Source organism: Salvelinus sp. IW2-2015, unplaced genomic scaffold (genome assembly GCF_002910315.2).
Source record: "Salvelinus sp. IW2-2015 unplaced genomic scaffold, ASM291031v2 Un_scaffold5034, whole genome shotgun sequence".
NCBI lineage: Eukaryota > Metazoa > Chordata > Actinopteri > Salmoniformes > Salmonidae > Salvelinus > Salvelinus sp. IW2-2015.
Window position 1 is genome coordinate 19,124 of NW_019946302.1, and position 11,907 is coordinate 31,030.

General features: G+C 45.5%; 1 long non-coding RNA gene across 1 annotated transcript; it reads left to right on the forward strand.

The window, feature by feature from the left end:
• The first annotated feature begins 3,959 nt into the window (after positions 1 to 3,959).
• On the forward strand, positions 3,960 to 11,456 carry LOC112077900 (uncharacterized). The gene is made up of 3 exons (XR_002895529.2): positions 3,960 to 4,086; positions 9,612 to 9,756; positions 11,287 to 11,456. It is a non-coding gene; the product is annotated as an uncharacterized lncRNA (long non-coding RNA).
• The last annotated feature ends 451 nt before the right edge of the window (positions 11,457 to 11,907 follow it).

Sequence of the window (11,907 nt, forward strand, 5' to 3'; positions counted from 1 at the left end):
GGATGTGGGATACTGTCTGACATACCAGTGGAGCTAGTTATCTGGCAGATATCATAGAGGAAACAATCCTGCATTTCAGGCTGTTCAACACTCTTCAACAACACTGACTAGACTGAGGCTGCATCGCAAATGGCACCATGTTCCTTATTTAGTGCACTACTTTGACCAGCAGTGCACTAAATAGGAAATATAGGGTGCCATTTGGGACTCAAAAAGTCACTAGACTGACAGTCCCCCAAGACTGAAGTCAAAGTGCTAAACGTGCCTTTCTTCTCTCTCTCTCTCTCTCTTTCTCTCTCTTCCTCTCTTCTCTCTCTCTCTCTCTCTCTCTCTCTTCTCTTCTCTCTCTCTCTCTCTCTCTCTCTCTCTCTTCTCTCTTTCGTCTCTCTCTTTTTCTTCTCTCTCTCTCTGTGGGTTAGGGAATATTTAATCATCAAATACAGAGACAGACAGACAGACAGACAGAACAGACAGACAGACAGACAGACAGACAGGACAGACAGAACAGACAGACAGACAGACAGGACAGACAAGACAGACACAGAGACTGGAGTCAAATACGCCTGTTCGTCCTTATTTTTGTTTAAGTATTTTCCAGATTTATTCAGACAGATTGGAAATTATTAGGGGGCTACATTTACAATGTAGCAGACGCCTCTTATCCAGAGAGAATTACAGGAGCAATTGGGTAAATGCCTTGCTCAAGGACACAGACAGAGTGTTAGCTACCACTCAGCCCACACTCTATATTGTAGGTCCTGATTGATACATGATGAATAGGGAACTGTTTAAAGACCATGTTGTTAAGGACCATAGTGAGTCCAATCTTTGTCTTTTCTACTCTCTACTCCAGATTAGGTTGGGGTCAATTCCTTCCTGTCAATATAGGATTCAAATGCAATTCGTGAACTGAAAATGACTAATAATTGTCACAAAATGTGTGAATTGAATGTAAATTCCCTATCCTGAGTTAAGGAGTTGGAATGAGATTGAGCCCCGGCCCTGTGTCAGTTTCTTTTGGCTCAGTGTATCTGCACATTTCCTGTGGCAGCTGAAGAGTTAAGGGTGCTGCTGCCTTGCCAAAATGACAAAACCTGGCCTAATTTCAACAGCCTTAACAGAAACTGGATCTTTCCAGTCCACACATTGTGAGACCACGGCACACACCGCCTCAGTCAGAAGCAAACCGTCACACAGACACTGTAATGTAGCTTCATGCAGAGACAGACGTGAAGGATTTCCCCAAATTACACCCTATTTCCTATATAGTTGCCATAGGGCTCTGGTCAAAACTGTAGTACACTGTATATGGAATTGCAGGGTGCCACAACATGTGAAGGTAAAACTAATACAGCCATGAACTCACTCTCTGCCATGTGCACACAAAACCCACTGCAGATTTAGAAGCATTTACAGTGTATTCACTAGACTGTCCTCCATATCTGTCCAACCGTTTGCCATTTTGGACTATTGAACAAAGTCAAGCATAACCCAATACATCTTGAATGACAATGTATTTGACCCAGGTGTGATCAATTAGTTCGATATGGGGTTCACAATGTGACACATCTAGGATTTGTCATTGTTAGTTTGGTAAAGAGGTGAATGATTTGATTTAATTCTGGCTCGATATAATCTGGGCCTCGATATAATCTGGGCCTGTATATAGCCTCGCTATGTTATTTATTGTCGCTCTTAATTATTGTTATTTTCTATTTTCTTCTTTAAATTTAAATGTTTCATTTATGTATTTATTTACCTCAGTTTATTTTAGTAAATACTCTTCTTAACACTATTTTCTTAAAAACTGCATTGTTGGTTAAGGCTGTAAGTAAGCATTTCACTCTAAGTCTACACCTGTTGTATTCGGCGCACGTGACAAATAACATTTGTTTCGATTTGATTTGACTATACAATACAACACAACCATGAGAGTCTCCATCTGCCAGATGGAACACTAGTCCCTATAAAGTGAGGCACTACATTTCACCAAAGCTGGCCCTGGTCAAAAGTAGTGCACTATAATGGGAATAGGGTGCCATTTGGTCCTGTCCTACTCACACTACACTTTTATCACACGGAGCCCTGCTCAGCACGAGGGGGCTACAACTGACTTCCGTCGTGACGTCCCTCTAAGGCCTTCTGCTAGCTTGCTAGCCCCGCCGCTAAGCTGCCTGAATCACCGGGCCCGCCAAGCCACTCACTGACCCCTATGATCACCTGGCTACGCATGCCTCTTCCCTAATTCAATATGCCTTGTCCATCGCTGTTTTTGGTTAGTAATTATTGCTTATTTCACTGTAGAGCCTCTAGCCCTGCTCAAGTTAACCCTTTAGTTCCACCTCCCACACATGCAGTGACCTCACCTGTTTAAATGATGATTCTAGAGACAATATCTCTCTCATCGTCACTCAATGCATAGGTTTACCTCACACCCTATTCCCTACATAGTGCACTACTTTAGACCAGAGCCCTGGGTGTGATTTGGGACGCAGGCTGAGAGATGAAAGCCTGTGATTTATAGAACAAACACCCAGAAGTGAGACGAGGGATACTACATCCCAAATGGCACCCTATTACCATTTAAGGGCACTACTTTTGACCAGAGCTTTATGGGTCAGTAGTGGCCCTATATAGGGAACAGGGTGCCATTTTGGACGTTGCCCAGCTCTGTAGTCACACACAGGGAGGCTGCCCGACTGCCTGCGATACATCTTACCCAGGGCATTGCTTCAATGCTTTGTTCCTGAAAAGCTCTCTGGGTAATTTCCACATCTAAGGTCCGAAGGGAGGAGATGTGTGGAGCAAGGTTGTGTTCCAAATAGTAGCCTATTCCCTACATAGTGCACTACTTTTAGCCAAGGTCCAAAGAGCTTTGGTAAAAAAAGTAGTGCACTATATAGGGAATAGGCTGACTTTTGGGACGCAGCCCAACAGCTGAAAGGGACTTACTCTGTGTAGGACAGGCTCAGCTCAAGGTGACAGGTATTGGTATTGGTATTTTATTAGGATCCCCGTTAGCTGTTGAGAAAGGGGTCCACACAGAACATGAAACATGACACAATACAGAACATTAACAGACAAGAACAGCTCAACGACAGAACTACATACATTAAAAATGTCCCGTATCAGTAGAAACACACACAATATCTGGGTCAAATAGAGGAGAGGTGTTGTGAGGTGTTGCTATATCTGTTTTTTGAAACCAGGTTTGCTGTTCATTTGAGCAATATGAGATGGAACGGATGCAATCATGGCTCTGTATAATACTGTACGCTTTCTTGAACTTGTTCTGGATTTGGGGACTGAAAAGTGTGTCAGTGCTGTGTGTAAGTTGACTATACAAACAATTTGTAATTTTCAACACATGAATGTTTCTTAGAAAAAGAAGAATCGATGCATTCAGTCTCTCCTCAACTCTTAACCAAGAGAGACTGCATAGTATGGATATTATCCCTCGGATTACAGTGAAGAGCAAGACGTGTCGCTCTGTTCTGGGCCAGCTGCAGCTTAACTAGGTCTTTCCTAGCAGCACTGGACCACATGAATGGACAATAATCAAGATAAGATAAAACTAGAGCCTGCAGGACTTGCTTTGAAAGGAACAAATGAAACCATTATATTATATGACTAATTGTTGGCTCTTACCTGGCCCAGCTGCTCTGTGTGTGTGTGTGTGTGTGTGTGTGTATTAGGCTCACATCTCACTGTCAGAAAACATCAGTTCCATTCACTGAATGAAAAAGGTTTCAGCCCAATATGGCGCCCTATTCCCTATATAGTGCACTACCTTTAACCAGGGCCTATGGGGATAAGTAGTGCACTATATAAGGAACAGGGTGCCAGTTTGGGACAGATACAAGTTGTGAAAACAGTAGATGTTCTTCCTCTCTTGAGACCTTGGCGTTTGCTACAATAAGCGGACATCGTTAACCCTGTCTGTCCCCTTCCATTCTCAGGACGACAGCGATGGATCCCGTGGTTAGAGGAGCGCGAGGTGAGGAAGGTGCTCTACCTTTCTCTGAAGGAGTTTAAGAACACCCAGAGAACAAGGTGACAGATGGCCTCGCACAGGTAACATCAACGGTGAGTCTCTCGCCTGTAGCTGTTATTGTCACAATGGCTACATCCCAAATGGGCACCCTATTCCCTATGTAGTGCACTACTTTTGACCAGAGCCCAATGGAGATAGGGTTCCATTCGGAGGAAGCCATTGTCAGTGGGCCTTCAACAATAGCCTGCATTGCCTTAGAAATGACAATTGTGTTGACCGTTTCTCTTTCTACCACATCCACAGCATTCTTGTTACTAAATGGTTCTCCAGCACAGTTAGTTTCTTTAGTCTCATCAAACCAGCCAGACCTCGTGAGATCAAATTCTGTTTCACTTAACGAAACGTGAGCGCAGCGGTAGTCTGGTTTCATGAGGCTAGAATTTCTTACTATAGGAAGTGAGAAAGAATAGGTTCATTTTGGTATTCACAAATACCATTTATACCTCTTGTGAAATAGCCCCCTGATCATATAGTACAATATTATAATTTTTCAACCTGGCCTATCCAGATGACCTGCCCTATCCAGATAAACACCACAGGACCTGCCCTTCCAGATAAACACCACAGGACCTGCCCTATCCAGATAAACACCACAGGACCTGCCCTATCCAGGTCAACACCAGATGACCTGCCCTATCCAGGTCAACACCCAGAGGACCTGCCCTATCCAGATAAACACCACAGGACCTGCCCATCCAGATAAACACCACAGGCCTGCCCCTATCCAGATAAACACCACAGGACCTGCCCTATCCAGATAAACACCACAGGACCTGCCCTATCCAGATAAACACCACAGGACCTGCCCTATCCAGATAAACACCACAGGACCTGCCCTATCCAGATAAACACCACAGGACCTGCCTACCAGATAAACACCAGATGACCTGCCCTATCCAGATAAACACCCAGGACCTGCCCTATCCAGATAAACACCAGATGACCTGCCCTATCCAGATAAACACACAGGACCTGCCCTGTCCAGATAACACCAGATGACCTCCCTATCCAGATAAACACCAGATGACCTGCCCTATCCAGATAAACACCAGATGACCTGCCCTATCCAGATAAACACCACAGGACCTGCCCTATCCAGATAAACACCAGATGACCTGCCCTATCCAGATAAACACCACAGGACCTGCCCTATCCGAATAAACACCACAGGACCTGCCCTATCCAGATAAACACCACAGGACCTGCCCTATCCAGATAAACACCACAGGACCTGCCCTATCCAGATAAACACCACAGGCCTCCCTATCCAGATAAACACCACAGGGCCTGCCCTATCCAGATAAACACCACAGGCCTCCCTATCCAGATAAACACCACAGGACCTGCCCTATCCAGATAAACACCACAGGACCTGGCCTATCCAGATAAACACCACAGGACCTGGCCTATCCAGATAAACACCAGATGACTTGCCCTATCCAGATAAACACCACAGACCTGCCCTATCCAGTAAACACCACAGGACCTGCCCTGTCCAGATAAACACCACAGGACTGCCATATCCAGATAAACAACAGATGACCTGCCTATCCAGATAACACCAGATGACCTGCCCTATCCAGATTAACACCACAGGACCTGCCTATCCAGAAACACCACAGGACCTGCCCTATCCAGATAAACACAGAGACCTGCCCTGTCCAGATAAACACCACAGGACCTGCCTATCCAGATAAACACCACAGGGCTGCCCTATCCAGATAAACACCACAGACCTGCCCTATCCAGATAAACACCACAGGACCTGCCCTATCCAGATAAACACCAGAGACCTGCCCTATCCAGATAAAACACAGAGACCTGCCCTATCCAGTAACACCACAGGACCTGCCCTATCCAATAAACACCACAGGACCTGCCTATCCAGATAAACACCAAGGACCTGCCCTATCCAGATAAACACCACCAGACCTGCCTGTCCAGATAAACACCACAGGACCTGCCCTATCCAGATAAACACCACAGGACCTGCCCTATCCAGATAAACACCACAGGACCTGCCCTATCCAGATACACACCACAGGACTTGCCTGTCCAGGTCAACACCACAGATGGATGGATATAGAGTATTCTAGCAGGCAGGAGAAAGGCTTTGGACTGTTTTATGCGAAAGCGAAGATGAAATGATTAATCCTTTCTAACCAAACACCAACGCATTCAGAGTCAGACAGGCTCTAAACGCTTAGGATGCATCTCAAATGGAACCCTATTCCCCATATGTAGTGCACTACTTTTGACCACGGCCCGTAGAGTCYTGGTTCACTAATAAAAGGAACAGGGTGGCGTTTGGAATGCACACCTAGAACACAAAGGAACAGTAGGAAAAGCATCATGCTGTTCAGACAGGCTCTAAAGATCAGATACACTCATCTGGGAATAACACAAATGGAGCAGGAAGTGAACGCTGCAAACACAAGTAGATGCTTCCATTTTGGCTTCTCTTCTCTACAGTAACATGTCTTCTCTGGCTGTTTACCCACAGTGACAAGTTGGGAGGGGAATTCCTCTTTTCCCTGTATGCATCCCAAATGGCATCCTTTTCTCTATTTAGGCCCTTTTCCCTAGGGGCCCTGGTCCAAAGTAGTGCACTATGTAGGGAAGAGTGTGCCATTTTGGATGCCTCCCTCTTTTTCTCTTTGTTCACTTTCTGTTCAGATTCTCTTCTGATGTTTGTGACTGATTGGCATTTGAGTCAGGATATGGAAGTGCTCAGCCTCTCCACGGTGCCACTCCAGGCCACTTCTGAACCTCAGCAGGATTCTCCCTATGCATGGAGATATTATTACCTCTGGGTTTAATGTGTTTCTCTTAACACCGCTAAGAGACAACGCATGGCATTCCTGCACAGAAAATATCCCATTTTCACACAAATATCTAATATCTAAAATATATATTTTTTTAATTCTCAAGAAGTGCAAATGTTTCAGATTAATTCTCAAGGCAGACTAGATTAGATTTGTGTATAAATCACTTCCTCCTTTTCCCTCTTTCCTATGTGCACTATTCATTTGTACTCATCCACTTGTACTCTTCTAATCTCCGCCCGGCACAGCCAGAAGAGGACTGGCCACCCCTCAGAGCCTGGTTCCTCTCTAGGTTTCTTCCTAGGTTCCTGCCTTTCTAGGGAGTTTTTCCTAGCCACCGTGCTTCTACATCTGCATTGCTTGCTGTTTGGGGTTTTAGGCTGGGTTTCTGTATAAGCACTTTGTGACATCTGCTGATGTTAAAAAGGGCTTCATAAATATTTGATTGATTATGCCAATAATTGGTACAGTAACACCAAATAAATGAAACAGGCAGGGGAGTGCAGCTTGAACCCTCAACCTTCTGGCCTGAAGCCCAGAGCACCATCGACTGTGCCACAGAAGCATGCTCCTTTACACCACAGATAGAAGAATGATTTGAGGCTTCACTACAGACACCCTGGTTCGAATCCAGCCTGTATCACAACCGGCCGTGATTGGGAATCCCATAGGGCGGTGCACAGCGTCGTCCGTGTTTTCACCAGGGTAGGCCGTCATTGTAAATAAGAATTTGTTCTTAACCGACTTGCCTAGTTAAATAAAGGTTAAATAAAAATATCAAACATAGTCAACAAACTGTCAGACATAATAAACTGATGAACACTAAATCTCAGTCACTACCGGCATGCAAACATTATTCATCCTCTGGATAAAAGCTATGCAAGATCCCCATTGCCAGTGTTACACTAGTGCCCTGCCAATTTCAGTTATTTCTCTAGTTCAATGGGCCATTAGGAATATTATAATTCTGCCATGATTACAGGGACTATCTATTAGTAAAGTACATTATGTCTTGGATAATGCCCCCTTCTGTGGCTTTTACTGTGGACTTCCTGTCTGATTAATTTCTCTCTAATGGGCTCTCCTACACACACATGTACACACATGTACACACACACACACATACACGCGCACGCACGCAGAAAGAGACACACACACACGCAGACCTTGCGCACACACACAAACATACACTGGCACGTGCACACACATGTAGAGAGAGACACACGCACACACACACACACACACACACACACACACACACACACACAGACAGAATCAGTCTGATTGTCAATCTTACAGCATTGAAACGCTCTAACATTCAGCTCAGTGTCCCTCAGTTCATTATCAATGGGACCGCAGGCAAATCACCAGCTGTACCTGGTGTTCTGGTACAGGAACGAGCCATTCCCTGACAAATGGCACCCTATGCCCTATATAGTGGCTACTTTTTACCAGAGACATATTGGCCTTGCACTAAATATGGACTAGGGTGCCATTTGGGACACAGACACTTTGAGCAGACCCAAGTACAGCAACACCGACGGACGACTTCTGTTTCTGTGCTCGTGTTCTGTGCTCGCTGTTTTGTGCTCGCTGTTTCTGTGCTCGCTGTTTCTGTGCTCGCTGCAGGTATGTATGTCCTCAACAACGATGAACAACGATCAACAACTTAGAACAAGGGGGGGGGGGGGGGGGAGTACGGCCCACGGGCACTTCAATCCGGGCCCTTTTTTCTCCATAATTTCGTTGTGTCCAGTTTGGTAGTTACAGTCTTGTCCCATCGCTGCACTCCCGTACGGACTCGGTAGAGGCGAAGGTCGAGAGCCGTGCGTCCTCCAAACACGACCCAGCCAAGCCGCACTGCTTCTTGACACAACGGCTGCTTAACCCGGAGCCAGCAGCACCATGTGTCGGAGGAAACACCGTACCCTGGCGCCATGTCAGCGTGCATGCGTCCGGTGACACAGGAGTCGCTAGAGCGCGATGGGACAAGGAAATCTCGCCCTGCCAAACCCTCTCCTAACCGGGACGATGCTGGGCCAATTGTGCGCCGCCTCATGGGTCTCCCAGTAGACCGGCCTGGAATAGAACCTGGGTCTGTAGTGATGCCTTAGACTTGGGAGGCCCCCGCAAATAGATTTTAACAAAACATTGGTCCCCCCCAAAAATGCGTCCCTCCGTTGAATTTCAAAATCCCGATGTGGCCCTCAAGCCAAAAAGTTTGCCAACCCTTGACTTAGAACAATGATGAACAATGACAGGGCTTTTGGTTTTGTTCAACTTGGATAGTTTGCTGGCTATAGACAATATTATTACAGTAGTAAATGCATCAGCCAAGTATAGCAAACAAGTGCTTAAAAAGAATATCAGAAATGTTTAATTGGTATTGGTACTGATAAAAAAGATGTTAAACAATAATCACATTCAGTAACACCATCTGTYTGTTCAGAATGAACAGAAACACATTTGAGAATGTTGAAAAGCTGTCTTCTTGCCAAGCCAGATTGCCTGATGGTTTGGGATAATGCTTTTGCGTCATGGAATATAACTTTGCATCGTTACAAAGTGAAGCGGTCGTGTGCGACATGGGATTGATTCCCCTGACACTTTCCTACTTTATCTGTTAAAAACAAAGTTAAATGGCTGTAGGCCTAGCTACTGAATTTGATTCTGCACCTTTGACATGTCAGTTAGTGTTGATTGTAATTGATGTCCCTCTCCCTGACCAACAGGCTCTTTCCCACACAGCCATGGCTGCCGGTCAGGACCAAAGGCAGGGATACCGGCAGTCAACGGTAAAGCTGAGTGCACACGCTGCTCGTCTCAAAGCAACGATGGCAGCAGCGAGTATTCAGGGGACGATCCAGTCAGAAAGAGGTGACCCCCTCCCTGTATTACAATGTGGTTAAACTGTGTTAAAGGGGCAATCTGGGATTGGTACATATATTTTTGGCCTTACATGAATGATATATATTTATTGATTCTTGAATAATATAAGTTATAAATGCCTCATAAGCTTAGTTCAACAGTCTTACCCTATCAGAACCCAAAATAAAAGCTTGTTTTACTCAGAACAGCAATATGTTATAGTGTTGTGATCTGAGTGTGTACGAGAACAGGAGGATTGGACTGTTGTGGTCTGGGCACTGTGTTACTGTTCGGACCAGGGAGGGGCTGGTAAGAAGGGACGTTGTGTAGTGTACTGTCCTCCTGCTGTCCTCCTGCTGTCCACCGGCTGTCTCCTATTGGCAGCCAATCAGACCGGGCTGTGTGACAGCCAACTGTCCTGTTGCTCCACTCTGCCAAGTCCAAATCTAATAAAACAACTACCAATGTTTTTACAACTGTTTTTATCATATTCAAAAACATCTAAAACAACAGGCAGTGTTTGTGACAGTCTGTGTTTCTGTGGTGCTGAAAACAAAGCCCAGCAAAAGACAGTGTCTGTGTTTCAAATGGCACCCTATTCCCTGCATAGTGCACTACTTTTGACCAGAGCTCTGGGGGTAGTATTGACCTAATTTAGTCAGGAAGGAGATGCTGAGATCACAGAGAGAGAGAGAGCTTATCAACTGAAGAGAGAGAGAGAGCTTATCAACGACTGAAAAGAGAGAGAGAGCTATCAAAGCATGAAAAAGAGAGAGAGAGAGAGAGAGAGAGAGAGAGAGCTTATCAACTGAAAAGAGAGCGAGAGCTTATCAACTGAAAGAAGAGAGAGAGCTTATCAGCTGAAGGAGAGAGAGAGAGAGAGCTTATCAACTGAAGGCAGAGCGAGAGAGACAGAGAGAGAGCTTATCAACTGAAGGCAGAGCGGAGAAGACAGAGAGAGAGCTTATACTGAAGAGAGAGAGAGAGACAGAGAGAGAGCTTATCAACTGAAGAGAGAGAGAGAGACAGAGAGAGAGCTTATCAACTGAAGAGAGAGAGAGCTTATCAACTGAAGCAGAGCGAGAGAGACAGAGAGAGAGCTTATCAACTGAAGGCAGAGCGAGAGAGACAGAGAGAGAGCTTATCAACTGAAGAGAGAGAGACAGAGAGAGAGCTTATCACCTGAAGAGAGAGAGAGAGAGACAGAGAGAGAGCTTATCAACTGAAGAGAGAGAGAGAGAGAGAGAGACAGAGAGAGAGCTTATCACTGAAGAGAGAGAGAGAGAGACGAGAGAGAGAGCTTATCAACTGAGGAGAGAAGACAGAGAGAGGCTTATCAACTGAAGGCAGGAATATTCTAATTACTTCCATTTATTGGCCCAATGAATCAATTGGATATTTGTAACCGGGTAATATTGATATCTGTCTCATCTCTTATACTGAGTCCCAAATGACACCCTATTCCCTATTCAGTGCACTAGTTTACTACCAGGGCCCATAGAATGTAAATGTAAATATGTCCTCTTCTCTCCTTGCCAGACCGCGGCTGCAGGCTCAGAGGAAGTTTGCCCAGTCTCAGCCACGCTCCCCGTGCCACGCCGGTCAAGCTGTCTGAGACCTCTTGCCCCTAGCCCCACCTCTCCCCTCAGCGACCTCACCAGACGCAAGCCCAAGACTGAGGACTTCCTCACCTTCCTCTGTTTACGAGGTGAGTGGCCTGCAACCTTTAGTTTTTATGGAACTTTAATTTATCCAGGAAGTTCCATAGAGGTCAGAATACCTCTTTTACAAGGGAGACCTACCACAATATAAAGGGCTTCTGTATCACGGCTCAGACTAGACCCAGATACAGACACAGGAGACGGATAGTACGAGTCTCAGAGTTTATTATAGAACAAGGGGCAAGGGAAAGGTAAGTCAAGACAGGCAAACAGTCCTAATCCAAATCAGAGTCAGACAGGTACAGGACAACAGGCATAACAGGACAGGCGAAATGTCAGAACTGGGAAGACTAGGAGAAACATAAAACTAGAGCACAGGAAAACACAGGGAACACGCTGGTAGGACTTGACAGGACAAGACGAACTGGCAAAAACAGAAACACACAGCAATAAATAAACAGGAGTAATGGAGACCTCCTCGGAGACACCTGGTGGGGGT